Raw genomic sequence first — 26,433 nt, forward strand, 5'->3', positions numbered from 1 at the left:
TACCTTAACCACAGTTTCTTCTTCAAAAGCGTGTGAGTCGAGAAACTTTGCGACTTGGATATCGCAAGCTAAGTAGCGCTAAAGGGGTCTACAAGTTTTTGCAATGCATATATGCGCCGTGTCTATCGGTAAATTTTGACTAAAAAAAGAATATCTGCAAATTTAACGCGCGAAGTTGTGTATGATGCTTCGCTAAACACTTAACATTCCTTTAGTATTTAGCTATGAGAGGTATTGCATTTTACGTGGAAGAAAAATTTGGTACTTGGCGTCAACATGTTATCCGATGTTAGAAAGACACTGCCCAGCGAAGCTGTCATCATGATTCCTATTACTCTGGTGTGTTGTTCTATTCAAATATGGCCATTCATTAATGCGTAAAAAAATAGGCGCGCATTTCTTATGAAAATGTTTGCTGCTACTTTCATCCCCCTCTGAAACAGGCCTCCAAAAAACGAATTGCTCATGGCTGCTAACACGACGGCGTGTCATGTAGAGTATTTACATAGTTAATTCACAAACACCATAGTAGCAATCACCCGAGAGAAAAGTTTCGTTGTTTAGATCAACAGCCACTCAATTGAAAGTGATGAAATGTATCATAGTGGCCCTCAGTAGCCTTTATCGACAATATGGCACACCCCTGATCACGTAACGGTAGCAATCGACTGTCCGTATGGCGAGGCACGCTATGTTCGCGAAACCCATCAGTTCACTTCAACTTCGAATTAAAACCATAAAGCATTTTTTTACAGCGCCAACTGGAATGGCTAAAGTATTCTCGAGCTACTACTACGCAGCTTATAAATTGCCTACAAAAGGAAAATTCAAGCACCTTTTGTCTCACCATGTCTCGATCCAGCGTTATTTAATTATACAAACGGATAACTATTCGCTTCGTCGGTACTTAAAAGAGAACCTTGCAGGCTAATTTAAGTTTGCTCCAATCCAATCGCAAACATTCATAAAGAAAGCACCACAAGCCTTGCATATACTTTCACTTAATTTCTGACACTCCACAGGGGAAATTTCGATATCTTCAATATGTCCCATACTACTAGTCATTGACGCTTCGACTGCTTTCTGGCTGCAGCTATGCGGTCCAGCAGGCATACTTCACTAAAAAAATTGGGCCTAGCAGCCTGTGTCAGTTTGCCAAACAGATTCGTCATGTATATTCCTCAAGCAACAAGCACCAGTAAATTTCTCAAGTGAGTTTGATTTGATTTGATTTATTAATTTTGATTTACACACACACATGTACAGAGGAGTGGTAAATGGAGGTGGATGAGGGAAAAAAGCCGCACAGACGCGGCTTGAGGTAATCTCACCCTCTTAGGTACAATATGGCTGCATGGGGTAACACATCAAGCGCCATATAAATTACATTTGTATAGTGGCCATAAAACATTGCAGTTATACAATATATGAAAGCACAGTGAAATATTTCCACGATAACAATGCAAAACACACTGCGGCATTGAAATAAATAAATGATATACACTTGGTAACATAGACAAAAAAAGAGGAACATAACATGCATTATTAATCATTGACAAACGCGCTCTAAAGAGGTGAGTTGAACGTGTAGCACGGAAAAGGGAATATATATTGGTACATTCCTATTTGTACTCTGTAAATAGCTGTAAGCCTTCATTAACTTTACTTCAAATTTCCGCCGCTTAAAAAAAATAAACACGTGAAGAACCGCCTAATGTTGACAAGCAGTTAAAGAAGCAAGTGAGGCGTGTAGAATCTAAGCTCCAGTATTATTTAAGTCACCGTGCTACTGCCGAGCGTTTCTGTGAGGAAATGCAAAAATTCGATATTATACCATGAACTACTCGTCGTGAGCAAACCTGTTTTAGCGGAATAAAATCAACGTAACTGCTGTAGAAGTCATATATAGCCAGATTTGTGACATACTTGTTGCACCGCGGCAGGTATGGTATCATAACTGGATTCCTATAGGCTATGCTTTTGCGATTGTCTATCCGCGTATGAAAAACCCGCAATGGGCTGGTCTGCGTCGCTTCGGCTGGCACTGTAGCGTTGCCTTCGAGAGCTGCATTGTTGTCTAAGAAATTAGCTCTTTGAATAAATGTTCGCAAAGGAAGACGTCATAAAAATATATTTGAGACGACCACCATAAGTATACAAGCAGAGAGAACGAAAGCGAACAAACGAAAACACCGCAGAAAGCGCCCGTACAACGCACGAACTGTAGCAGACGACAGGCGCGAGTCCGTGCCCTGACGTCACGCGAGCGGCGCTCGCAGCGCCGCTCGTGTTCGTTCTCGGGGCTAATAGGGTGAAGGCAACTGGCCAATAAACCCACATATGCTACCTGAAGGCATCAATGTTGCCGGATTCGAGACCCTCGTTATGCAATAAAGGAGAAGACAGGGGGTTAACCGAGGGGCCCGATATTTATTAGTCATATCATAAGAAGCCATCAATAAATAAATAAATAAATAAATAAATAAATAAATAAATAAATAAATAAATAAATAAATATATATATATATATATATATATATATATATATATATATATATATATATATATATATATATATATATATGCGGTGACGCAATGCTTACGACGTACGCCATACGTAGTGTGACAGCAGCTATATATATCGTACTTGACGGGCGACCCTTGGCCGTCACGCGACCAGGATGGGTGTCACGCGTACCTGTACACGCCTTTCCGCCGATCGAGCGGTTCTGAAAGACGCCACATTTAGGTGATATTACTGAGAACACATTTGAAAGAAAATAAAGCTTCCAGTGACGCATTTTAGAACATTTTGCTGATGCAGTGTTCATTATGCTGAGCAACAAATTTTCCGAACTCTGCTTTAAGAGCGCATTGACAGGGGCGTACTGCCGTGACGTTTTTGACTGTTCATTTCCTACGTTACAAGAAAGTCGAGGACCTCTAAACCCTAGAAAAGGTACTGGCAAGCCTCGCAGTTATCTAAATAATTTAATGCAATAGCTTTTCTGCAGCCAGTTACGGTTCTGTTTCGACTGTGTTGTGGCGTCATAACGCCATATGTGGTTACGTGGAAGCAGGACCATTGCGATGTTTTGACACTATATCTTCTACAAGCTCCGGCACGCTCAGCGGCCTGCTGTGCTGCTACATCGGCCGTCACATCCACTAGCAGCATAAAAGGCGACCAAGCGAATCGCAGCGAGGGTCGAAACCTCGCAATGGCTTGCTCACACGTGACCACTTTCTGCGTCCTGACCTCACGACACAGTGACCTCCTGGGTAACAAAGCCGAAACTGGCTCTAGAAAATCTATTGTATTAAATTATCTATTAAATTACGTATTTTGAAAGTGATCTGCGATGAGACAGAGTGCGCCGAGTACTGATAGCTTCGTGTGTGCTGTGTTCTCGCCGCGTAGTTTGCGTTGAAGCGAGAGGCAGCACAAAGGGTAATTCGCACGGTGATGCGGGCCTTATCGTGATAGCGATCGTCTTGCGTGGCGGATGGACGGACGGACGGACGGGTTTCCTCGTTGGGTAGGCATAGAAACGCTTACGCATTTGAAATACGGGCTGTTACATGCCAAAATAACTATCTGATTACAAAACACGACGTAGTAGGGGGCCTCCGTATAACCTTCGATTACCCGGGGTTATGCATCGTTCGCCCAATGAACGGTACACGGCCGTTCTTGCAGTTCGCCCCCATCGAAATGCGGCCACTGCAGTTGTCAACCGAACCCGCGACCTTGCGCTCAGCAGCAGAACGCAAATTGAGTTTGAAAAGAGGGACAATTTCTCTGCGTTTTAAGAGAGTGTATGGTGAAAGGGAACGCACACAAAGTGCTTTTCTGTCGGATAGGATCATCGCAGGCGGTCTTGCGAAGAGTGATCAGACGACAATACCCTTGCGTGTTTTTGAAAACACCGTTACCCATAACTGAACATAACAAAGGGAGACGGTACTACGCCTCTATATACGTCACAGTGCCGAAGTGTAGCAAAAAAAAAAAAATCAACGTTTGCCGTTTCTGCTCATAGTCAGATATAAATTTGGAGCATCTAGCCTGGCACGAACGTTGTCGGACTTCGTCGGGACAGGGTCCTGACGTTTATATTTGTTGACATTTTTCAATAAATAAATAAATAAATAAATACAATTTTCTTTTGCTTTGTACACTGTGATCGCATATGGAAATTAAATGACGAAAGTCAACATGGTAACCTGTTTACTGAACTGCTACGGCTATTAAGTTCAAGAAAGTGTGCTGACAAAAAGTCCACTCCATAACGGTAGTACAGTGGACAGAAAAGAACGGAAAATAAAAATAGAACCAAGTTACCGAATTCCAAATCTCAGACCGGCATGCCGCTCAATTACAGGATCGCAGCAGACAGGAGGATAGGGGTATGGCTGGAATGCAAAACAGGACTGTTCCAGGTTGTTTAGTCATCCTCAGGGAAAAAAAAGGTGCAACTAGACATGTCTTGCCTCATGATCAGCTTCATGGTAAGCTCGTCATCATCGAGCACCGAAGTCAACGGAAATCTATAATTGCACTTGTTTGTAATGAGTTTCCAAGAGTCTTCTTGCACTTGGAGAACACGGAAACTGAATCTGTACTGGACTCGGGGGAAAAAATCCGGCTTGAAGGATTCTGAGAAGTGTGTCGAACCTCGTTATAACTAAACTGACGTGAGAGCAAAAATTCCTTTGTTATATATGTTACTTCGTTACATACATCATTGCCATTTACTGCAATATATGCCCAATGCCCTACACAACTGTAGACATGTAACAAATAAGAAGACTTAGAATGAGCACTACAAGCGGCTATTCCAACGCTTGTGTTGCTATGAAACGAACGTTGAAACCCCGGAAACCTCGCTAATAATGTAGCTCGCCTATCTTACTTGTCCCCGCTTTCACAATTAGTCTGTGCCAACGGTTGGTCGATGGCCTTGTTACGAGAGTCGCCGAATAAACGCACCGACAATGTCCTTCGAAAATCCACGATGAGATCCGGGAGGGGAGAAGGAAAAAGTGTTTGAGACGTTAATGAGCTTGTAGCGAGATCGGGCACATTTCGGTACCGTGAACTGCACGTCTGTATGGCGTTAAAGGAACACTGCTTAAATGATATTGCGCGACATAAAAAACGACACGGACGTGAAAGAAGACGACACACCAAGCGCAAACTTTCAACTAAGTTTATTGTGCCACTGCGTCATTTTATACATGGCATGCACGTAGATCGCGCATGCGCTTACACGGAAATGAAGTGCGAAATCATGTAACATGGTTACGTGTGGTGTGATGCCGCGTCCAAGTAACGTAATTCTTTTTCTGTGAGAGCTAGAGACGGGAAGCTGACACACGCATCACCCAATTTTGCGATCATCTGTGCTTCAGATATCTCACGGATGAGCTGCGTGCTGCCACGGGAAACAATCGTACATTGATCCTCAAGAGGTTTGCACCCATGATCGCGACAGTGGATCGCCAAGAAACCGCCAGAGCCGTTTTTGACATTGTTGCTGTGCTCACGGAGCCGATCATTGAGGCAACGCCCAGTTTGTCCTATGTATTTCTTGCCACATGAAAGCGGAAGGCTGTACACCACCCGGTGTACACACTCGACAAACTTTTTTCGGTGATGCTTTCTGCATTTATCGGAAGGGACGGCATTCGGATCCGTCAGCCTGCAAAGCCTGCCGAGCTTGTCGGGAGCAGAAAAAACAACTCTTACGTTCGCTCTTTGGGCAATCTTTTTCAAGTTGTGGGATATCCCATGCATGTAAGGTATGACACCAACTTTAGGGCGTGTGCCAGGAGGGGCATCGGCAACTGACTTTTGCGTACTGGATCGCGCTTCTCTTAAGATGCGTTCCGCGACAGACACTAGCACCACCCTAGGATATCCAGCCAAGGACAACCGTAAAGTTTGCGCTTCTAAGTTTACGTCCACAACATGGCAGCAAGACTTGCTAAGGGCATTCTTGAAGCACAAACTGTCAATGGCCCGCTTAACAAGCTTAGAATGTGCGGACGTATACGGCAGAAGTGGTTTGTTGGCTCGCGGCTCGTACGACCAACACGTGTGGCAGTCCTGAAAATTCAGGCGAAGATCAAGAAAACGAAGAGATCTATCTGCCGGCATCTCATGAGTAGTTTGAAGGGGGGCTAAGCCCGCTCAATGATCAATGAAGGATCAATGTACGATTGTTTCCCGTGGCAGCACGCAGCTCATCCGTGAGATATCTGAAGCACAGATGATCGCAAAATTGGGTGATGCGTGTGTCAGCTTCCCGTCTCTAGCTCTCACAGAAAAAGAATTACGTTACTTGGACGCGGCATCACACCACACGTAACCATGTTACATGATTTCGCACTTCATTTCCGTGTAAGCGCATGCGCGATCTACGTGCATGCCATGTATAAAATGACGCAGTGGCACAATAAACTTAGTTGAAAGTTTGCGCTTGGTGTGTCGTCTTCTTTCACGTCCGTGTCGTTTTTTATGTCGCGCAATATCATTTAAGCAATGGATTACCAACTTGCCCGGAATGCTGCTCTCATAAAGGAACACTCTCGTCATAAATCAAGCCGGATGCGCTTAGCGTCTGTGAAGTACGCACTTTCTGCTTCTCAAGGCCCTTTTCTAGCCATTCAGCACCGCTATGTTTCGGCGTTCGACAGAAGTGTCATGCTATATTAATAAGCAGCGACTCAATGAACTCAGCTTGCCATGGGTGCTTGAATATTTTACATAATATTTATGGCAAAACTACCTAAATCTAAACACAGTGGCAAATAGAACGTGACCGATATTCAGCTAAGGTGACGTGCTGCTTGCTGAAGCCAGTCTGTAAGATGTAGTAGAAAGGTTTAAACTTTCAATCAGTTCACAAAAAGAATATTCCTCCAGATCCTGCAGTTACCAAACGAGACAGATAGATAGATAGATAGATAGATAGATAGATAGATAGATAGATAGATAGATAGATAGATAGATAGATAGATAGATAGATAGATAGATAGATAGATAGATAGATAGACAGACAGACAGACAGACAGACAGACAGACAGACAGACAGACAGACAGACAGACAGACAGACAGACAGACAGACAGACAGACAGACAGACAGACAGACAGACAGACAGACAGACAGACAGACAGACAGACAGACAGACAGATAGATAGATAGATAGATAGATAGATAGATAGATAGATAGATAGATAGATAGATAGATAGATAGATAGATAGATAGATAGATAGATAGATAAGCAGTTATTGAGGAGGAAAGACAGAGAGGGTGGCCTGAGGAAACATCCTCTAGCCTGCTACTTTGCTCAGTGCGAAGAGGAACAGGAGAGAAGAAGGGGCACGAGGAGTGATGAGTTTGGGCAGTAGGATGCGATATACGAGTATACACGTTCGTGTCCATAGGGCCCATTCAAAGCCTTGAATCTCGGCCTGTGTTAATTGATTAATTTTAAAGGAGTCTTCATGACGAGATCATGCGTGACCACGAAAGTCATTCCTGCAATTACGCGTATTGAGATTTGACTGCCTTCGGCAGAACTTAAAGTTGTCCATCCTCAGACCTGTTCTGTCGACGCGAAGTGAGCAACGAGTTTAGCAGCGAACATCAGTCTTAAAAAAAAGGATGCGTTGGCCGGACTGCGGAAACGGCACAACAGTGCATACCCCTAATGGGTAGGAGTCACTACGATAATTATAGTCTCTCGTCTTGAGTTCTAAACTGCCCGGGTGATCCGCTCTGCTCGCTCGCCACGTATGCACGGTGCATTAAAAATAGCTGGAAGCCTCTGGCACCGCGCGACAAGAACTGTCCGCAAACGAAGCGTGACACGAACGCAACACCTTTAAAGGCGAGTCAGCTCCCGTCAGACTCAGCTGCCCGGTAATTATCGTGCTCAGTCAAGTCATGCGCGAGCTACAGCCGATGACGAGATCTGGCGTAACGACGAGAATTACTACTAGGCTGCCAGGCCGGCTGAGCCGCCACAGCTACGCGCCGGACCGTCATGGGCCTCGTGCCGCGACTGTATAATGCCCGCGGGTACACAGGCACATCTTGGAGGCCGGCCGGACAGTGGCCCCCACTACGCGCCGGGAGTGACCGTTTCGCCGTTCGGCGATCAATGCGACCCTGGGCCCGTCGTTCACGGTCGCGGTGCCTGACGGCGCGAAACAAATCCGGGAAGCAGTGACGTGGCAGCGCTGCATGCACGAATGCGCCCGGATTCTCGCCCTTCTTCCCCCTCCTCTTCAGCGGAAAACAAAAATAACAGGAAGGCACGCTAGGTGCACCACAAGGGCGCTCGCCCTAGGCGCGCACGCTATGCGTTGGCAGCCAACGGGGAAGCGGCCGTTTCAAGAGCGCCCGCGACGGGGGAGCGGCTGAGAACGGGTGAATCGTACGCCGTTCGCGCTCCCGTCAAGGCTCACGCCGCGCGATGGGCTGAGACAATGCGCTCGTTTACACACGGGAGCTTGCGCCATCGCCTCGCGTGCGCGAGAAAATTGCCGCGCTGAAGTTGGCACGAGCCCTTCGCGGCCGTTTCACGCTCGCGCTCACCCAACCTGCGTGCGGCCCTTTTGTTGTCTCGCTCACGCCATGACGTCGCGCACGCGTTTCCCAGAACTTCACTGTCATCCCGGTGACACTCTACGACGTCGAACGCATTTAGTAGATATTGACAAATTACACGCACGCGGTGCAAGCGCTGACTATCCACGCGCGATTTCATGCCGCGCGCTATCGCCACGGGTCCTTCACCACTGTTAATGGTCAGGAAACTTGTACTGAGGTTTCATGCATGAAAAGAAGCTACCACGACCACAGGGACTACGGCAACAGGAGCGAAACAAATTACAAAAAAGAAACAAAAGAGAAAAAGCCCGCGGCCTTTGTTAAGTACGGCTCCTACTGGCATTGGATAACGTTACTTTTCTGCGTTAAGTATAGACGACCATTTGCGCTATCTGGAATGGTACTTATTTAGAAGACTTCCTGTAAAACATGAGCAGAAACTTGACTTTCCTTTCGTAGGCGCGTTTTATAAATTCTCTATATTGCTATCAATGCGAGGCCGACGTAATGGTGCTAGATCAGTCGTAGTTACATGTAAAAGGTTCACACTGAACAAGCCCTTCTGTACCCGCTTTCAATTAAATACACTGTGCTCCATTTGTAATTTTTTAAACTTTGTCCATAGCGTTAGGTGTGAACAAATTTCTGTGACAAAAAGAATGAAAAAGGAAACACTGAGTGACTGTTATCGTTTGTCAAGAATTTCTGCTACAAGGAGGTTGTAACATCGCGGGCTATAGCGCTGTCAGTGACAATCATGTCTTAGCAAAATCAGACGGCAGGGAAATACTCATTGCAACATGTAGTTCAGACGCACATTCAGTCGCACACTCACATCCGCTCATCCTCATCGGCACTCGCTCGTATACACAATCTCATTCTACTCTGACACTCGGCACAGCTCACTAGCACTCACGGCCCTAGAAGGAGTTGGAGTGACACTCATGAGTGAGTACGTACGCGCTTACTTGTTGTCCTGAAACAAGGTCACAGAGAAGATTCAGCAACGGGTCTTACGCATTTACAAGCAAACTCAAAGCTAACCTTCTCTATTAGCAGTGAAATGCGGAAGCGCTAGCAAACCTTTGCAGGGGCTGTAACAAGCAAACACTTCGAAAGGATCGAAAGGAAGACCAGTGGAGCACAAAAAGGCGCGAATGGAGGACTCATGGTTCTGACGCGATGCAAAAATAAAGTAAAAAATAAACAAGAGACAAAAACAAACACCGAAAGGTTAACACCGGCAGGAGCAGCAGGAAAACAGAAACGGACGTGACATCGCAAGACAATGAGAAAGCAAGTATAGAAAAGCCAAGCCCTTCCAAAAGGCGAACCTCGAGCTAGATAAGCATCGGATTGCGTGTGTTTGGGTGTGTTGCCTTATGAGAGTTTCCGTTGCCTAACAAGGAGTTGCGTTTGTGTGATCAGTGACGCCCAGTGTCTTTACATTTCTACAGTGACGGTACCACCATCTGAACGTGAAAGTCGTACGTAACGAAAAAAAATAATAATTCGCCGAAATGCACAGTTGCGTAGTGATGCAACATGAACCTGTCGTACAAGAACATGTTACCATATCCTTCAATTGAGGAGCTGGGTGATGCAACTTCCTCCTCGGAATTCATGTCAGCGGCGCTACATGAAGAAACCAGCTTCTCCGAACCTGATATATTGGAGCACATGTTTATCCAGCACATCCTTAGCGTCAGCTGGCACGATCCCTTTTTGCCATATAGTGCCGAAATTGATAAAAAAAAAATGAAATTGATTCGTTACCGCGAAAACGTGGTCGATATGTATGCAGCGCAGCGTTGATGGCGTGATTGTAACTGCTTGCGAAGGCGGCCCACGCATACGCGCGTTGTTAGACCTCACTCCCTTTGAACAGCGGAGGTGTTGTAAGTAGAGCCTTCGCCGTCCGTTGTCCGGTGTCACGCAGAGGGGCAGGTTACAGGAGCTCCTGGCTCACTACTACTCTATCACTTCTGCTTGCCATTCTCTTCCTCTTCTTCCACTTGTGGCATTCTTCGTTACCATTATATATATATATATATATATATATATATATATATATATATATATATATATATATATATATGTTTTACGCAAGGCTCAGAACCATATTGTCCTGGCGGCCCGTCACCACTCTTAGTCTTTGCCCGGGAGCGAAAGTTTCGGTATATATGCAAAAGACGGCTACAAAACGACAGCAAAAAGACGGCCAGAGGCACGCAGACGCGACAATAAGCGGACGGGTGTATTTCCGCGCATACGCGACCCGGTACGCGCTGAAACCTTCTCATTCCTTTTTTTTTTTCACACACGTTTTAGTGCTGTTCAAATCCGCCGAAAATATATCGTGTACCAAGCCGCGTTCATGGCCGCATGCTTAGGGGAGATTCCGGAACCACGATGTTAGAACCATTGAGAAATTATACTATATTGTGCTACCTATCGCGACGATGGCGGATAAATCAAGGGTTCTTTCAGGAATGTAAAGTCCTCTGGGCTGGACCGCGATAAGGTAGCCTCGCCGCCTACAGGATTATCTGACTGAGCTAGCTATGTCGGTTGCTCGGTTGCCATAGTCAGAAGGTCGAATCCTCGTATGACAACATGTTTTTTTTCTAATTTGCGGGTGGTAAGCTCGAATTTCACTTCTTCCAGTGCACTACATCTCCAGGCTTGGAGTGGCGCCTGACACCGGCAAAAGATGCCGAGAGCCAGTGGGGCTATGCTAATCCAGGTACAACCAAATTAGGAAGACCCACGGAGCTTCAACAAAAGACAATTCTTCACCAGAAGAGGAATTGACCTCCTTGGTGCAGTATTTGGCCACTCCCTCCCAAATGACTCATTCGATCAACCACCGGCCCTCAGTCCCCAGCAGCTGCGGAGCACCTTACCAAGGCGGCGGTCAGACCTGCAACGCAGCAGAGGGTGCTAAGATCGAGTCTCTGTAGCGAGACAGGCCGCAAATGGAAACTGGCCCCGCAACTTTTGACACCCGAACGCTGTCGAGTGATGCTAGCTTAGCAGGACTCTTTGACGAGCTATCGGGCATTGTGTGGGATATCAATGGCGTTAGGGAAATTAGAACTGGTGAGGCTGACTACAGTGCTGACTAACGGCCATGTCCACTGCTATAGAGGTCTCCCAGACAAGAAGCAATACGGGTTAGGATTCGTAATCCATAAGGACACAGCTGACAATATTGACGAATTCTACAGCGTTAACGACAGGGTATAGCAGTAGTCGTAATCAAACTTAATAAGAGGTATAGATTAATGGTAGTACGAACCTACGCTCTGACATCCAGTCATGATGATGATGAAGTAGATCAATTTTATGAAGATGTTGAATTAGCAATGAGAAAAGTGCAAAGTCGGTGTACTGTAGTAATGGGCGACTTCAAAAGTGGGGAAAATGCAGGCTGGTGAACAAGCAATTGGGACTCACGGCGTCAATTCTATTTGTAGGAACGCCAGAGGAGAGATGCTGGTAGAATTCACGGAAAGGAATAAGCTGCGATTAATAAACACCTTCTCCAGGAAGCGCCGCAACAAAAAGTGGACCTGGCAAAGCCTTAATGGTGAAACAAGAAATGAAACAGATTTCATACTTTCTGCCGATCGCAGCATGGTGAAAAATGTTGATGTGTTAGGTAAAGTGCTGTTACCATAGGTTAGTGAAGGGTAGGATTCACCTCAATTTAAAAAGAGAAAGTCTGAAATTGGTCAAGAATAAAAAGGCCAATTTAGACGCAGCAAGGGTAAAAACAAACCAATTCAGGCTGGTAGTTGAAAACAAATATGCAGCCTTAGAACAGAGAAATGAAGATGACATAGAGGTTATGAATGAAACCTTACCTGGGCTGGCTTCAGATGCAGCTTTTGAAGTGGGAGGTAAGGCACCAAGGCAACCAATAGGCAAGCTCCCCAAGTAACAAAGGACGCAATAAAGAAACGACAAATAATTAAAGTGTCCAGCTCAAGGGATAAGATTCGCGGAACTGTCAAAACTGATCAACAAGGCGAAAGTCGGTGATATTCGAAACTATAACGTGAGAAACACTGAAGAAGCCGTACAAAAATGGACGCACCTTGAAATCAGTGAGAAAGAAACTTGGCATAGGACAAACCAAGGTGTATGCACTAAAAGATAAGCAGGGTAATATCATCAGCAATCTCGAAGGTATACTTGAAGGAGCGGAAGAATTCTATACTGACCTGTACAGTACCCAGAGGAGTCAGGATACCTAAATTAGAAACAGCAATGAACAGGATACAGAAACTCCTCCAATAACTAGCGATGAGGTCAGAGAGGTCTTGCAAGACATGAATCGGGGAAAAGCGGCAGGAGAAGATGGACTACCAGTCGATTTAATCAAAGATGGAGGAGACATAATATTTAAAAAACTAGCGGCCCTTCATACGAACTGTCTACCGACTTCAAGGGTCCCAGAAAACTGGAAGAGTGCCAACATTATACTAATCCACAAAGAGGAGACGTTAAAGAATTGAAAAAATATAGGCACATTAGCTTACTCCCAGTATTATATAAAATATTCACCAAGAGAATCTCCAATAGAATAAGGGCAACACTGGACTTTAGTCAACCAAGGAAACAGGGAGGTTTTAGGAAGGGATACTCCACAATGGATCACATCCATGCCATCAATCAGGTAATCGAGAAATCCGCAGAGTACAATCAGCCTCTCTGTATGGCTTTCACAGATTACGAAAAGGCATTTGAGTCAGTCGAGATACCAGCATTCATAGAGGCATTACATAATCACGGAGTAGAGGAGGCTTACGTAAATATCTTGAAAAATATCTACAATGACTCCCCAGCTACCTTAATTCTCCACAAGAAAAATAGGAAGATACCTATAAAGAAAGGGGTAAGACAAGGAAACACAATCTCTCCAATGCTATTCGCTGCATGCTTGGAAAAAGTATTCAAGCTATTAAAATGGGACGGCTTAGGAGTAAGGATCAACAGCGAATATCTCAACAGCCTTCGTTTTGCAGATGACATTGTCCTGCTCAGTAACACTGGAGACGTGTTACAACAAATGATTCAGGACCTTAGCAGAGAGAGTGTAAGAGTGTGGTTGAAGATTAATATGCAGAAGACAAAGATAATGATGAATAGCCGGGCAAGGGAACAAGAGTTCAGGATCGCCAGTGAGCCTTTAGAGTTTGTGAAGGAGTACGTCTACCTCGGTCAATTACTCACAGGGAACCCTGATCATGAGAAGGAAATATACAGAAGAATAAAAATTGATTGGAGCGCATACCGCAGACATTGCCAGCTCTTGTGTGGAAGCTTACCATTATTAATGAAAAGAAGGGTGTACAACCAGTGCATTTCACCGCTGCTGACATATGGGGCAGGAACTTGGAGACAGACAAAGAAGCTTGAGAACAAGCTAAGGATTGTGCAAAGAGCTATGGAACGAAGAATTCTAGGCATAAAGTTAAGAGTAAGAAAGAGAGCGGTTTGGATCAGAGAGCAAACGGGTATAGCCGATATTCTAATTGACATTAAGAGCAAAAAATGTTACTGGGCATGCAATGCGCAGGTTTGATGACCATTTTACCATTAGGGTTACCGAATGGGTATCAAGAGAAGAGAAGCGCAGTAGAGGACGGCAGGTGATTAGGTGGGGCGATGAAATTAGGAAATTCGCGGGTAGTAGTTGGAATCGGCTGGCGCAGAACAGAGATAATTGGAGATCGCAGGGAGGGGCCTTCGTACTGCAGTGGACATACATAATATAGGCTGATGATGCGCCCAAACGCGCGATAAAGATGAAGGGCGAGACATGATGATAAAAATATACAGATAATGAAGAAATGCAGACTAAACGCCGGGCACTAGGGAACAAGAACAAGCTCGCACAAGAGCGGCAGCGCCGACGTCGCGCAAATCCCGAGCTTCGAGAGCGAGAAGCGGAAGCCAAGAGCCACCGGGGGGATGCCACTACCACCGTGGATCTCGAGAACGGGAAGCGCAAGCCAAGCGCCAGTGGAGGCAAGCCAACCCCCACTTTCAAGAGAAGGAAACCCAAGCTAAGCGCCAGCCGAGGCAAGGTGACCCCCAACTCAGTAGGATGCCGAGTAGAGACGTCGACGCAGAGAGATTCCTCTCACGGAGGGTGCCGATGGACGGTTCAAAATAGAATTCCTCGACCGTGAGTGTGTGATAGACTGTGATTTGATCACAACCTCACGCAACTCAAGAGAGTGCGCAATCGGGAACCGAAGCTCCAATCTAGCAAAATGACGACAATGAGACAAAAGACTCATGAAAATAGCGCTAAACATGAGTTCAACCTTGAGAGAACGACCGCCAGCTTCGCTGTTTTGACAGCTTTCACTGCGTGGAACTGGCTTCTTTTTAAATTTTTGTCTTTTTTTCTCTAGTGCGCCGAAGGCAAACAACGTCGATGTTTGGCTGTGTATTTTTCGACTATCAATCAAGAAGAGACATCGATACGCGGCAAAATCAAAATTAACAAGAGACGCTTAAGTCAACAGAAGAAAGTGCAGCACTGTTGATGAAGATAAAAGAGAATGCGCAATGCGCGCAAACTACGTGCGCTAAGGTACGGCAAACTTGTCGAATAAGTAATGCATGCAGTACTTTGAGTAAAGCTCGTTGCGCTCATCGTTTCCTCGTATGCAGCCTAGCCTCAGGTAAAGTTAGACGTTCCCTCCAGGGAGCCGAAATCTTGCGATTTGTATAAAATATTGGTGTTAACTGCGCTACTTGCGTCAAGTATTTATTTTTTCTGGCAACGGAGCGCGGTGTGTGTACATTCGCAAACTCAGGAACACAGGTACACTTCATTAACGTTTCTTTCTTTCGGCCTAGGCATGCAGTTCGGGTTCAAAAAGTGGAGCCTGAACTTGGCTGCGTCAGTCGGGGCGCCTGTCAGTTTCAGGCTATAGCTGCATACACGCATGCCTCGGCCGCGAGGAAATTATTCTTTTTTTTTCTATGTACCAGCGATCATCACATTCTTTCATTTTTTTTTCGCCTGGAGCTTGCGCTTTTGCCGGACATGCCCCTGTGCCCGGGCAGCTAAGTGTAAATTGGTGCTGGGTAGCCGCATGTTACAATTCAGGATCTTCAGAGTGCACGAAGAATTGTATGCCCCGAGGCATTCTTAGTGACAGAAAGATACACAATTGGTGCTATTTGACTGCAGAGTCGGCGTATGAGAACGCGGAAGCTTTACGGCAACATGCTCAGCATGCTTTAGGACACGTCGAGGTTAATTAGAGTGTACCGAGCTAATATAGAGTAGCCAGTCGGTGCTCAAGCTACCAGTGATTACAAAAGTCGTGTTACAGGCTATCGCTGAAAGTATAGTGGGGCAGCCATAAAAAAAAACACACTTAAATCAGAGGCCTCTCCGCGGAGGCTACGGTGGCGGAGGCAGGCGAAAGCCGTTGGTAGAAAGTAAGACATATGCTGCGCCGTGAGATGGCGGCTTACGCACGCACTGGCAACGTTGTACACAACCGCAAGAAAAAAAAAATGCGCTGAGCTCCTTTAGCTATAAGTCGATCGCAAGAAACAACGCAAAGCTCAAGAAAAAGCATAGGCATTGTTCCATATTCTTCGCGTTTATGTCTCAGCGTTGTCACATGCACTCAAGCTTCCGCCCATTGAAACAACGGGCAATAACAAGGAACACTTAAGCGCATCAACGCGAGCTCTCATGCCGCGGCGTGGTTCTGACCTCCCGGGAAGGTCTGACCGGCCAAGATGAGATATTGCTCCGAAAAGTTCGCGTGACTGCAACTAGCGCACCATCTGTCTGTGCAGTCATCTGTACCATCACCTGTGGACAAGCTCCAGCCTTTAAATGGCCAGCCAACGTGATACTAGCCGTGTGGGTCTTCATTCCAACCGGCAGCCAGGCTTCTATAGAGAGCTCCATGGGGGAGACGGAGCTCACAACAATCTTGATATAAAACAAAGCAAGAAACATAAAAGAAAAATATAAACTGAAAGTTTCTGAGACTAGGTTAAAGGTTTTAGAGTTTGAAGTCTGGGAAGTTTTATTGCTGTCCACAGACTTGCATGCAGAAGATTTTCGTGATGTCAAGGAACCAATTTCGCTTGGGAAAACTTAATGACATAGCTGCTTCTTAGTTTTTCTTCCCAGGTGGCGGTGCTCTGCGCCTCAGTTTAGCGCGCTTGACCCACCGTGGCTCCTTAGTGGCTATGGTGCTGGGCTGCTAAGCACCAGGTCACGGGATCAAATCCCGGCCACGGCGGCCGAATTTCGATGGGGGAGAAATGCGAAAGCACCCGTGTACTTAGATTTAGGTGCACGTTAAAAAAACCCAGGTGGTCAAAATTTCCGGAGTCCCCACTACGGCATGCCTCATAATCAAATCGTGGTTTCAACACGAAAAACCCCACCATTTTTTAATTTGCGTGCCTTTGGTGCGGCAGTCGCAGAGTAGCAGCAAGCTTTTGTCCACCGTTTGCGAGGCACCGGACGTTCGTTTCGACGGCTCCCACTATCCTTCCCGCGCCTCAAAGCGCATCACCTTGCGGCATGCTGCCGACTCATTACTCCTCACATACCCTTTCATTAGTGTCGACAGAATGCTAACTTGGGTCGGTTGACGCATACTTGGGTGACGAAACAGCACTAGGAACAGAACAACAAAGTGTGTCGTCTGCTGATGTTCCCATCCTTAGTGCTGTTTCTTTCGTCGCCCTTCATTATTGTGTGAAAAATAAACGACCTCTGCCAGTACCCTTCCGCCTACGCTGGCCGAGAATAACGACGATAGGCGTATACCGCGTCCACCTAGCTTCTTTTGCCTATTTGGCGTTTTTCCAAATTTTGCGCTCTCATTGATTTAAACCTGTTATGCGCCTCTTTGAGCTTCAGATTTTTATGTTTTTCTCCACTTTTACTTTTGCCACTAATGCTAGCGAAAGAGGAAACGAGGTTGACCTGGGCTACATGTCCTGTCAAGCGGTAATGCTTCTATTCACCTTCCAGTGCAACCCACCGTGGTGTCGTATTGTGGCTTTGGTGTTGCGTTGCTAAACGCGCGGCCGCGGTAGCCGCATTTCGATAGGGGCGAAACGCAAGAACGCCCGTCTAGCTTGCATTTGGTGCACGTTGAAGAATCCCAGGTGGTTCAAAATTATTCCGGAGTCCCGCACTACGGTGTGCCTTATAATCATATAGTAGTTTTGGCACGTAAAACACCAGAATTTAATTTCAATTTTCCATTGCAGCGAAATGTTAGAACGGGTTAAATGCCGCACGTCCTGACGCACATAGTTGGTGATTGCTCAGGATTTGCGGTCGTTTTACATGCTGTATCAACATGCAAGGAAAGGCATGCAGAATGCCGAAGTTACTGCTAAAGTAAAGTGGTACATAAACCTCGGCAGTTGTATGTCGGTTAAGAAGTGCACAAACAGACTGTCGCTTCAGTGTCTGATACAGGTCTGCAAACAGCTTTTGTTCGCATCCCTCTCTCTTCAAGTCAGTGTTCGCGGACTACTGTGCTGTGATTCTTAATTTTATTCAGCTGGCTACCTTTCACAACTGTGGTCATAGGGACTCAGATATATAGCATGTAAAATGTGAATATTGAAATCAAGGTGACAGGTCGTGTTCATTCATTACTTTTTAAATTTCTCCTGCCCTTCTAAGGCTTTTCTTTCCCCTCGCACCCTACCTTGCAGAATGTAGTTGAATGCTTCCACACTGGCAAACTTCTCTACGGTGAAAAAAAAGGGATTCTCTCTCTCCTATGTACAGACTATACTGACTGAAACAAACAAAAACAAACAAACAAACAAACAAACAACCAACCGAACAAGCAAGCAAACAAACAAGCGTATAAATAAACAAACAGGCCAACAACCAAACAAGCAAGCAAGCAGAAAACCAACCATCCAACAAACAAAAGCCCGGTAACGATTAAGAAGGAACGGCGAGAACAAAAAGAAGTGAACGAGCGAGAAACGTACAAGGAGAATGAAATTACACGCGTGTTTTCATCGAGTGGCCGTGGAAATGAAGACGAAAATTACACGGGTCGAACGACCGGCCAACTTTATGTTTGGATGCATCGCGGTAATGCCACACAAATTACTGCTGAAAAACCGCGTTCGCACTATTTATTTTTCAGTTTCATCTTACATATTGTGATTCAATGCTTCTCCAACAACAACGTAAGTGCCATTCCAGATTAGATCCCCGTGAAACTGAAAGGAAGTTTGAGAAAGATGTAACCCTAAATGTGAAAAAAATTCTGTGTTAAAGAAGAAATAATTGCTTCAGAAATTGCGTCTCCCTCGATAAACCTCGTTTCCAAAACTGAGCTCTAAAAGAGAGAGATAGAGAGAGCACGGAAAGGCACTGCTTCGGGCCCTACGGTGAATTTACTGGCAACTGCGAAAAGGTGAAATGAGGAGAACAGTAAACGAATATCGTAGTAGTGTAGTTTTCCCTATAGGGCACGACTGCAACTCGGCGCGGGCGAAACACAACGTCACGTGCAGGCGGCGAAAATTTCTTGCCTCGCTGCGACTTGTACCATCGTATCCCTGAATGCGAAGGAAACTTGCACGGTTTCCTCATTACCATCGTTCTAGAGAAGCCCACTACAGGACAAAGGCTTCTTACCATGATCTCTAATGTTAGAGATATTTCTCTCTGTTTACAGCGCGACTTAGGCTGCTGCATTTAATCTCATTTACGTTGCCTAAGAAGAAATGCTGCACGTGAAACTTGTTCAAGTAAAGCTGCACAATGTGACGCAGAAATAGCGCCAGAGCGGGACAGAACACGCACACGACGAGGTCGACGCTTATGTGAGGAGATTTCTCATCCTTGCGATGAAGCGTGTTCCATCAAGATCTGGCGCTATAGTCTGTCTCGGGACATGTTGGGCACAAGTTACGGTCAGATATTCGTGCTGCCTGGGTTTACGATTCTATGTTGCGTAAAGTGACATACGCCACCTTCTGCGCGAACGTTAAACGCCGACGCGACCGGTGCAGAGGCTAAACGACGAACCGTCGTAAGCAAAACGATAGTATCGTAGTCACGTATGCTCGCATACCAACGCCAATAAGCACTGTGAACTCTACATCAACTTAAAACTTAGTCTCACTGATAAAACATAGATGGAAGTCAAGATGAAATACAAGCAATACGTGCAGTAGTTGTGAACGTTCACCGCCGGCACCGGCATCTGTCTAATATTCAGAACGCAACTATATGACAGAACCTGCTGGGCCTGGCGCGAAAAATATTTAGACGTAGCAGGGAATGTAGCCAACACATATTACTTTTAGGCTAGAGAGGGGGAACCACGCGTGACCGACCTCAAGCCAGCGAGGGTAGCATCCTGTCTTCAAAACATAAAAAAGAAAAAACCATCTCCCTGATTTTTTTTCTTTCTGAAGGGCGGAGCTTCCTGACACTGTTGCTCTTGGCATGTTTTTTTTTTTCCTGTGCGTGTGCTTCCGGAGGGGGCAGGCAGCGGAAGAAAACTGACGCCTGTAACCGTGGACGAGTGTTTAATTATCTACAGGAAATTTCAGGAAGGAAATTTCGTAAGGCTTCCTGGGGGAACAGGCGGCCGCGCTCCGCTCTCTCACGCAGGTCACACTTAGCGCTAGTGCGGATCCTATATAACAATGAAACGTGAAAAATTCCGAGGGCACCTAAGCACTTCTTATGAGCCGTGAATGCGAAAGCATTAATGTTCATTTGAACGCCGCTGAGCGGTCTTTAGGCTTCTGCGCAGTGAGTAATGTACCATAGCGGTACGTGCTGCCCAAGCCAGCAAGCAACAGCCCGTGGAGCTCACGCCCCATGCCACCAACGCCCTGCGCGACGAGAGACTGTCCCCTCACGCAAAAACCTCGCGCTTAAACGCCGCAGCAGCTGTTCCCTTTCGTCCGCTCTGCTGAGTCGAGACGCGCTCGTGTCGTGGCGTTATAGCAGCCAATGGGAACTCAGATGCCGTTTCGCGGCTCCAGACGATAGACGCCGACTTTTTCGTTCAATGAACCATTTGGCGCTTTCGCATAAAATAAATAAATATTTGAAATCGAAAGATTACGTTCTGCAAGAACGGAAGACGGAAAGACCTGGCGTACCTTGACCATGTGTGTGACGGAGTCTTGGAGAGAGCGCGACTAAGCGACTAAACATACAAGTGATGCCATTTCTATTTCTCACACCAAGTATCATGTGGCTACAACAAACAAACAAACAAACAAACAAACAAACAAACAAACAAACAAACAAACAAACAAAACTAACCGACTAACTCATAACAAAAAAATAAATAGACTGGAAGTTTGGAGTTGACAAAGCCTACAGAAGAAGCGCTGTACGGACGATAATGATGCATCGATAGAACGGAACAGCGAAATTGGGTATAAATTCTAACTTTCCAAGGTGATCAGCGTACACTCGCCATGTGCTAACCGCGCGCGTTCTATTTCCTTACGATCGTACAGCACGACCTCATTCAAGTGGCGGACCCCATGATTAAAGGCAGGACGGGCTACTTTCGCTGCATTTACGTGAAGCGCGTTCGAGAGACGCCCCCCCCCCCCCCCCTCCTCCTTTACGCCCCACGGCGCAGCCTCAAGTGTCCTCCGCGCAAATACCAGCTGACGCACGACGCCGCGCCGCGAATACACGACACTAGCGCAGGATGCTGCCTATTAGTGTTGCTGCGCGACTCTGTTTACACGCGGCTTACACACCCGTTCCTTTGCAAACGTGAAAAGTAAACATAAGTGTCAGTTTCGCACTGTCCTATGGCTGTCGGATTCACACGGGTCAACAGCCCCCGTTGAAATTATGACGGTCCATTGTAAGCTCAACGTTGAAGAAAGTTCCTTCGCATGCCGTAATTATACATTCCCTCTGCACGTGGGGAGCGACGTCTCGACCGTCGACCCATATGGAGGCGTGCACATTGGGCTGCAGCTGAACGTCATCCCATCGGTGCCAATGACAGAACGTTTTAGGATGGGGTTATCGCGGTACACTTGTGCGCGTCCAGGGAGAAAAAATGGACAGTCACTAAATCCTCACGTGATTTGAATGCAAAATCATTTTGCCTTCTCTGTTTAATTGGTTGCGTGCATGACACGCGACATCATACATTGCCACTTGTCTTCCACAACTCTACCTCAATTCACCTCGCTCTAATTTGCACCAACCTTAATCCCTTTTTATTACCATTCATTCACTTTACTTCACCTTAATTAACTTCCGTCCACCTTAAGTCACCGTACGTGACGTCGCAGTCAGATGACTGCGACGTTACGCGTGCAATGACGCACACCTTTAGTCAGCCAGAACCGTGGGGCCACCGTGGCGTCGGGGAAGCGTGCTCGTCTCGCACCGCAGAGGCCCGGGCTCGGTTCCTAGCGAGACCTAAATGTACCACATTATTTTTCTCGTTAATTTACCTACAGGATCCTCTACGAGAAATTTGGTGTCAATCTGAGCATTTGTCTTTTTGGTGTGTTCTAGCTCCCTGCGCCGTCAGCCAGTTTTGCTACCGCCATTCGGTCACGCCGCCGACTACGATGGGTTTTCGCGTAATGGGGCATATAATGCTTTCGCATGAAAATAGAGGAATGATTTAACCATAACTGTTTCCACAGGGTTTTTAGCAAACGCCGAAAGGCTCAATTTTCAGAGAAGGCACCGCTATTGGATACAAGCGTATTTGATCACGCGCTGGAGGGAGCAATCAACAATTATAGCGAGCTCGATCTAAGATTGCGCTTCTCTCAAAGGTCCGCCCTGACCCATCTTGGTGAACAATTCGAAGTTTTCGTAGGCATGTTACGTTATATACTATAACAACAGGCAGCTATAACGACCCATCGCGGGCACTATGATTGCAGCCAGTGCTCGTTGCGCCTGTTAATGTCTGCGTTTTCATCTGTTTGCTCCAGGGCACGTTCAGACAAAAAAGAGCCTGGCGGTGCCGCGGCTATCTTTCATCTCTCATATTGAAAATTGGAGACATTATGAAGCTATCATCACACTGCGAAGGCAACCCCTGTGACCACAGAGAAGAGTGGAAGCAATAATTTGCTTTTATTTTCAGACGTCACAAACGAAATAGCGGGATACGATCGTACCTCATCATCATCATAACCATCAGCATCACCAGGCTAACACGTTTGACTTGTCACACTTCTTGCACGAGTAAAAATGCAAATAGGTGTTTGTGTGGCTGAAGTGAAAGGAAAACAAAATAATAATTTAGGCCGGGTATAATGTTGAACGCTGGCACTGTTGACTATGCATTTTCGCTTTGTTTCTCAGAAAATTCTGGGAGCTGCCGCTCCCTCGTTACGGCAATGGACGAAGAAACTTCCGAGCGCTTTCCTGGCGCGCAGCCGTCCGGTCGAAACGTGGGAGCGAGTCAAGCGACATAGACAGCCAAGCCACCGAGTTGTACTCGGACGACTTCAAGGTTAGCCGACAGGCAAAAACGAAAACTGCTGCGGGCGTCATCGCCAGCCAGTGTCTAAACCATGAAGGTTATGCCACAGCGCTAGCCGCACACTGTTCTCTTCTTGCCCGTGGACCCTACGACCAATTTGCGGCTCCTCAACAGGCAGGTTCTTTCTTTGTTACTCGAGGGCATCGCACCGAATGAAATTAAAGACGTGAGAATAAACTCACGGAAGAATGTCCTGGCTGTAGATGTTTTACATTGCAGCGCACTACAATGTCTTCGAATGTCGCAGAAATCGATAAAGTAAAAGTGCGATCAATGACCCCTACAGGCGGTAACGGCACTGTTGGCGTCATTTATGACGCCGACGTTTCCATTCCGGCCGACGACTTGCCAATATTAATAAATCCAACAACAGAAGGCACTGTCATCACGCATCTCACCAGACTCGGAAACTCAAGCTGCGTGAGGCATGTGTTTGAGGGAGACTGCCTTCCCTCTTACGTCAAAGTTGACCATGTCCGCCATTCAGTTTGAGCTTACATACCGAAGCCCCCACAATGTCACAAGTGCTTCAAGATTGGTCGTGTTAAAAGCATCTGTGTGAACAATGACAGGCGCCCGCGGTGCGCTGAATACCATTTGGAACACGCCTGCCGTGCGACTATCCTGAAGTGCCCTAATTGCCGTGGTTTCCACGAAGCCTTACCTAAGGACTGCCCGAGGGTCTGGAAGGAATTCGCGGTTGTAAAGCGCATGGTTCGGGATCATTCCACTCACAGCGAGGCTGCCGCTACACTTAGGCGGCGACGGTATCACCACCGAAGAGTGCTACGACACATGTCACGACGTCCACGGCTGCAGAACTCACGGCTCTGCGCAGTGCGCTTCAATTTATTGACACAAAGTCCTGGTACATGGGGTCGTGTTTTCTGACTTGAGACCGGCTTTGCACAGCATGCAGTCAGTTCTCCGACGTGGAGCTCACGAACAGCTAACATACGAAATCGTCAAATTTCATCACGACGTCAAACAGAAAGGGCATGAAATTATTTTCCTGTGGCTACCTGGCCATTGAGGGATCAACGGAAATGATCAAGCAGACAAAGCTGCCCGAAAGTCACATCAAGAACAAGACATCGTTCCCATTCCTCGTTCCAGGACAGACGCTGCAAGGCAGCTTCGTCACCTGGCACGCAAGCTCTCATTAAAAGGGAACACCCCAAATATAAGGCACACCAGGTTGATCGAACTGAACCTTTCACTACAACTCCGACCTCCACCCGGGCTTCACCGATGTGAGGCATCGCTTCTATACCGGCTGTGGTTGGGAATGGCTTTTACGAAGGCGTACACTACTTTGATTGGAATGACGGGCAGTGCTGCATGAGAGTTCTGCGGCGTGGAAAAGAACCTCAAACATTTATTGTGTCATTGTAATGGATTCCAGTCGGAAATACAAACTTTATGTATCGCACTGCGACGACTGGACGATCGGCCGTAGTCTGCACGTGCTATCGTCGGCCCACAAAGCTATGAAGGCATTGTTTTTCTTGAGGGTGACTGGCCTATGTGAACATCTTTGGCTCTCTCAGGCTCTCCGCCTGCGTGCGCGAGCTCACCGAAGTTTTCCTCCCCCTCCCCTCCCTCTGTCTATCTTATGTTTCTATTCCCCTTTTCCCCTCCCCCAGAGTAGGGTAGCCAACCAGACGCATTCCTGGTTAATGTGATGACGTAACGCCAAGCGCATGCCGTGCCACTTCGTCATCACGGGCACTGATATCAGCAGCGGATAAGTAACCGCTGCCTATAAAAAGCGTGCGCTAAAGAATAAACGCGGATTCCTTGTTCTGCACCGGCCACTGTCGTTTTCTGGAGTACGGCTTCAAGGTTGCCGCACGCTAATACAGTTAACATCCCTACCTTCTCTCTTTATTTCCTCCTCCTCGTCCTCTAGCTCGATTCTATATTCCTTTCTCGTCATTCATCGCTCACTACCGCCCGATCACGGTGGTAGCATAGGCGGAGTGCTTCTCAGACCACTGACGAAGCGCGATAACGAAAAAAAAAACAAACCCCGAGAGGATTACATAATTTATCTCGGCCTAAGCCACCATATAATGGTGACGAGTGCACCTTTTCCCATATTCCATATTAGTAATAAAATATAAGAAGAGACGTCATAAGCTCGAAAAGTCAATCGATATTGTAATCCATTTAGTGAGGGTGGACTTCTGTAAAGGGATTATTCTTAAAGATAAAGTTCTTATTATTTCTTTGTTGTTGTTATCGACGTTTTATACGTTTACTACACGGATTTTCAGGAAACTTGGGCAGAAATGAATTCCTTAGGCGACATGCGCTTATCAGCGGAAGCTGCCTGTGCAGCCAATTTTCCTGACTGCGTAGAAAAAAGCGAGCTGCGATATTCAGCTTTCCCAGCTCGCAGACAGCCTTGCCTCTGACTTAGAAAAAAATGGCCTCATTGTATTATATCTTCAGAAATTTGCGTAATGAGACGTTTCACAACGCAAATATTATTTTTCTTTTATTTCACTCCCATCCCTTTTTTTTCGTGAATACTACATAGCACCTCGATAAAATTAAATTGATCTCTTTCTTCGGGCATGCCTTTTCTATCCTACACGAAAATTTTGTTGCAAACAAACCAAATGCCATTCGCGCGAAAGGCCGCAAGGTTCGTTATTATATGAACGTTCTGTTATAGTCATCGCCTGAGCTATATTGCAGCTTGAAAGGGCTGCTCTGATCGGGAAATATTCTGAGGATATTTTCTCCAACTTTTCATAACCATAGTTCTCGGCTGCCGAAGAGAAAGGATAACTTGGCGAGTTGATAAATTTCCGTGCTTGAGGATGCCAGGCGATGCTGGCTATGGATAAGCACTGATCTAGGACTTATCCAGAAGAAAAAAAGCCGTACAGGCGGCGAGGAGTTAGGGAGTCGCCATCTATCGGAACCGCCTCGCTGGCGTAGTATGAGGGATCACGAGGCGCGCTCCTCATAGGTTTTGCGGTCAGCGCTAACTTTAGGTTGCAGAATATGAGCATTTGACAGTAGACAAGCAACCATTGTTGCGTGGACGCTATCAGAACTGTTCAAAAATAATTTCGTTATAGAGACTTCGACGCGTACGGGGACTGCAGTGATGTGCCGTCGTTACGATTCAATCTGTTTTTTTTTTCCTTATAAATTCTTGGACGTTTCCATATTATTCCTCGAGTTGCGTCGCACTGTATGTTTATCGGTGTTCTCAGCGTGCGATTTCCCGCTGCTTTT

General features: G+C 46.4%; 1 protein-coding gene across 1 annotated transcript in view; it reads right to left on the minus strand.

Annotated features, from left to right (window-relative positions):
- Positions 1–26,433, minus strand: part of LOC135906027 (neurotrophin 1-like) — a 143,730-nt gene that overhangs the window by 80,296 nt on the left and 37,001 nt on the right. The gene's annotated exons all lie outside the window — the stretch shown is intronic.

The sequence above is a fragment of the Dermacentor albipictus genome, chromosome 1, assembly GCF_038994185.2.
Source record: "Dermacentor albipictus isolate Rhodes 1998 colony chromosome 1, USDA_Dalb.pri_finalv2, whole genome shotgun sequence".
NCBI classification, from domain to species: Eukaryota; Metazoa; Arthropoda; class Arachnida; order Ixodida; family Ixodidae; genus Dermacentor; species Dermacentor albipictus.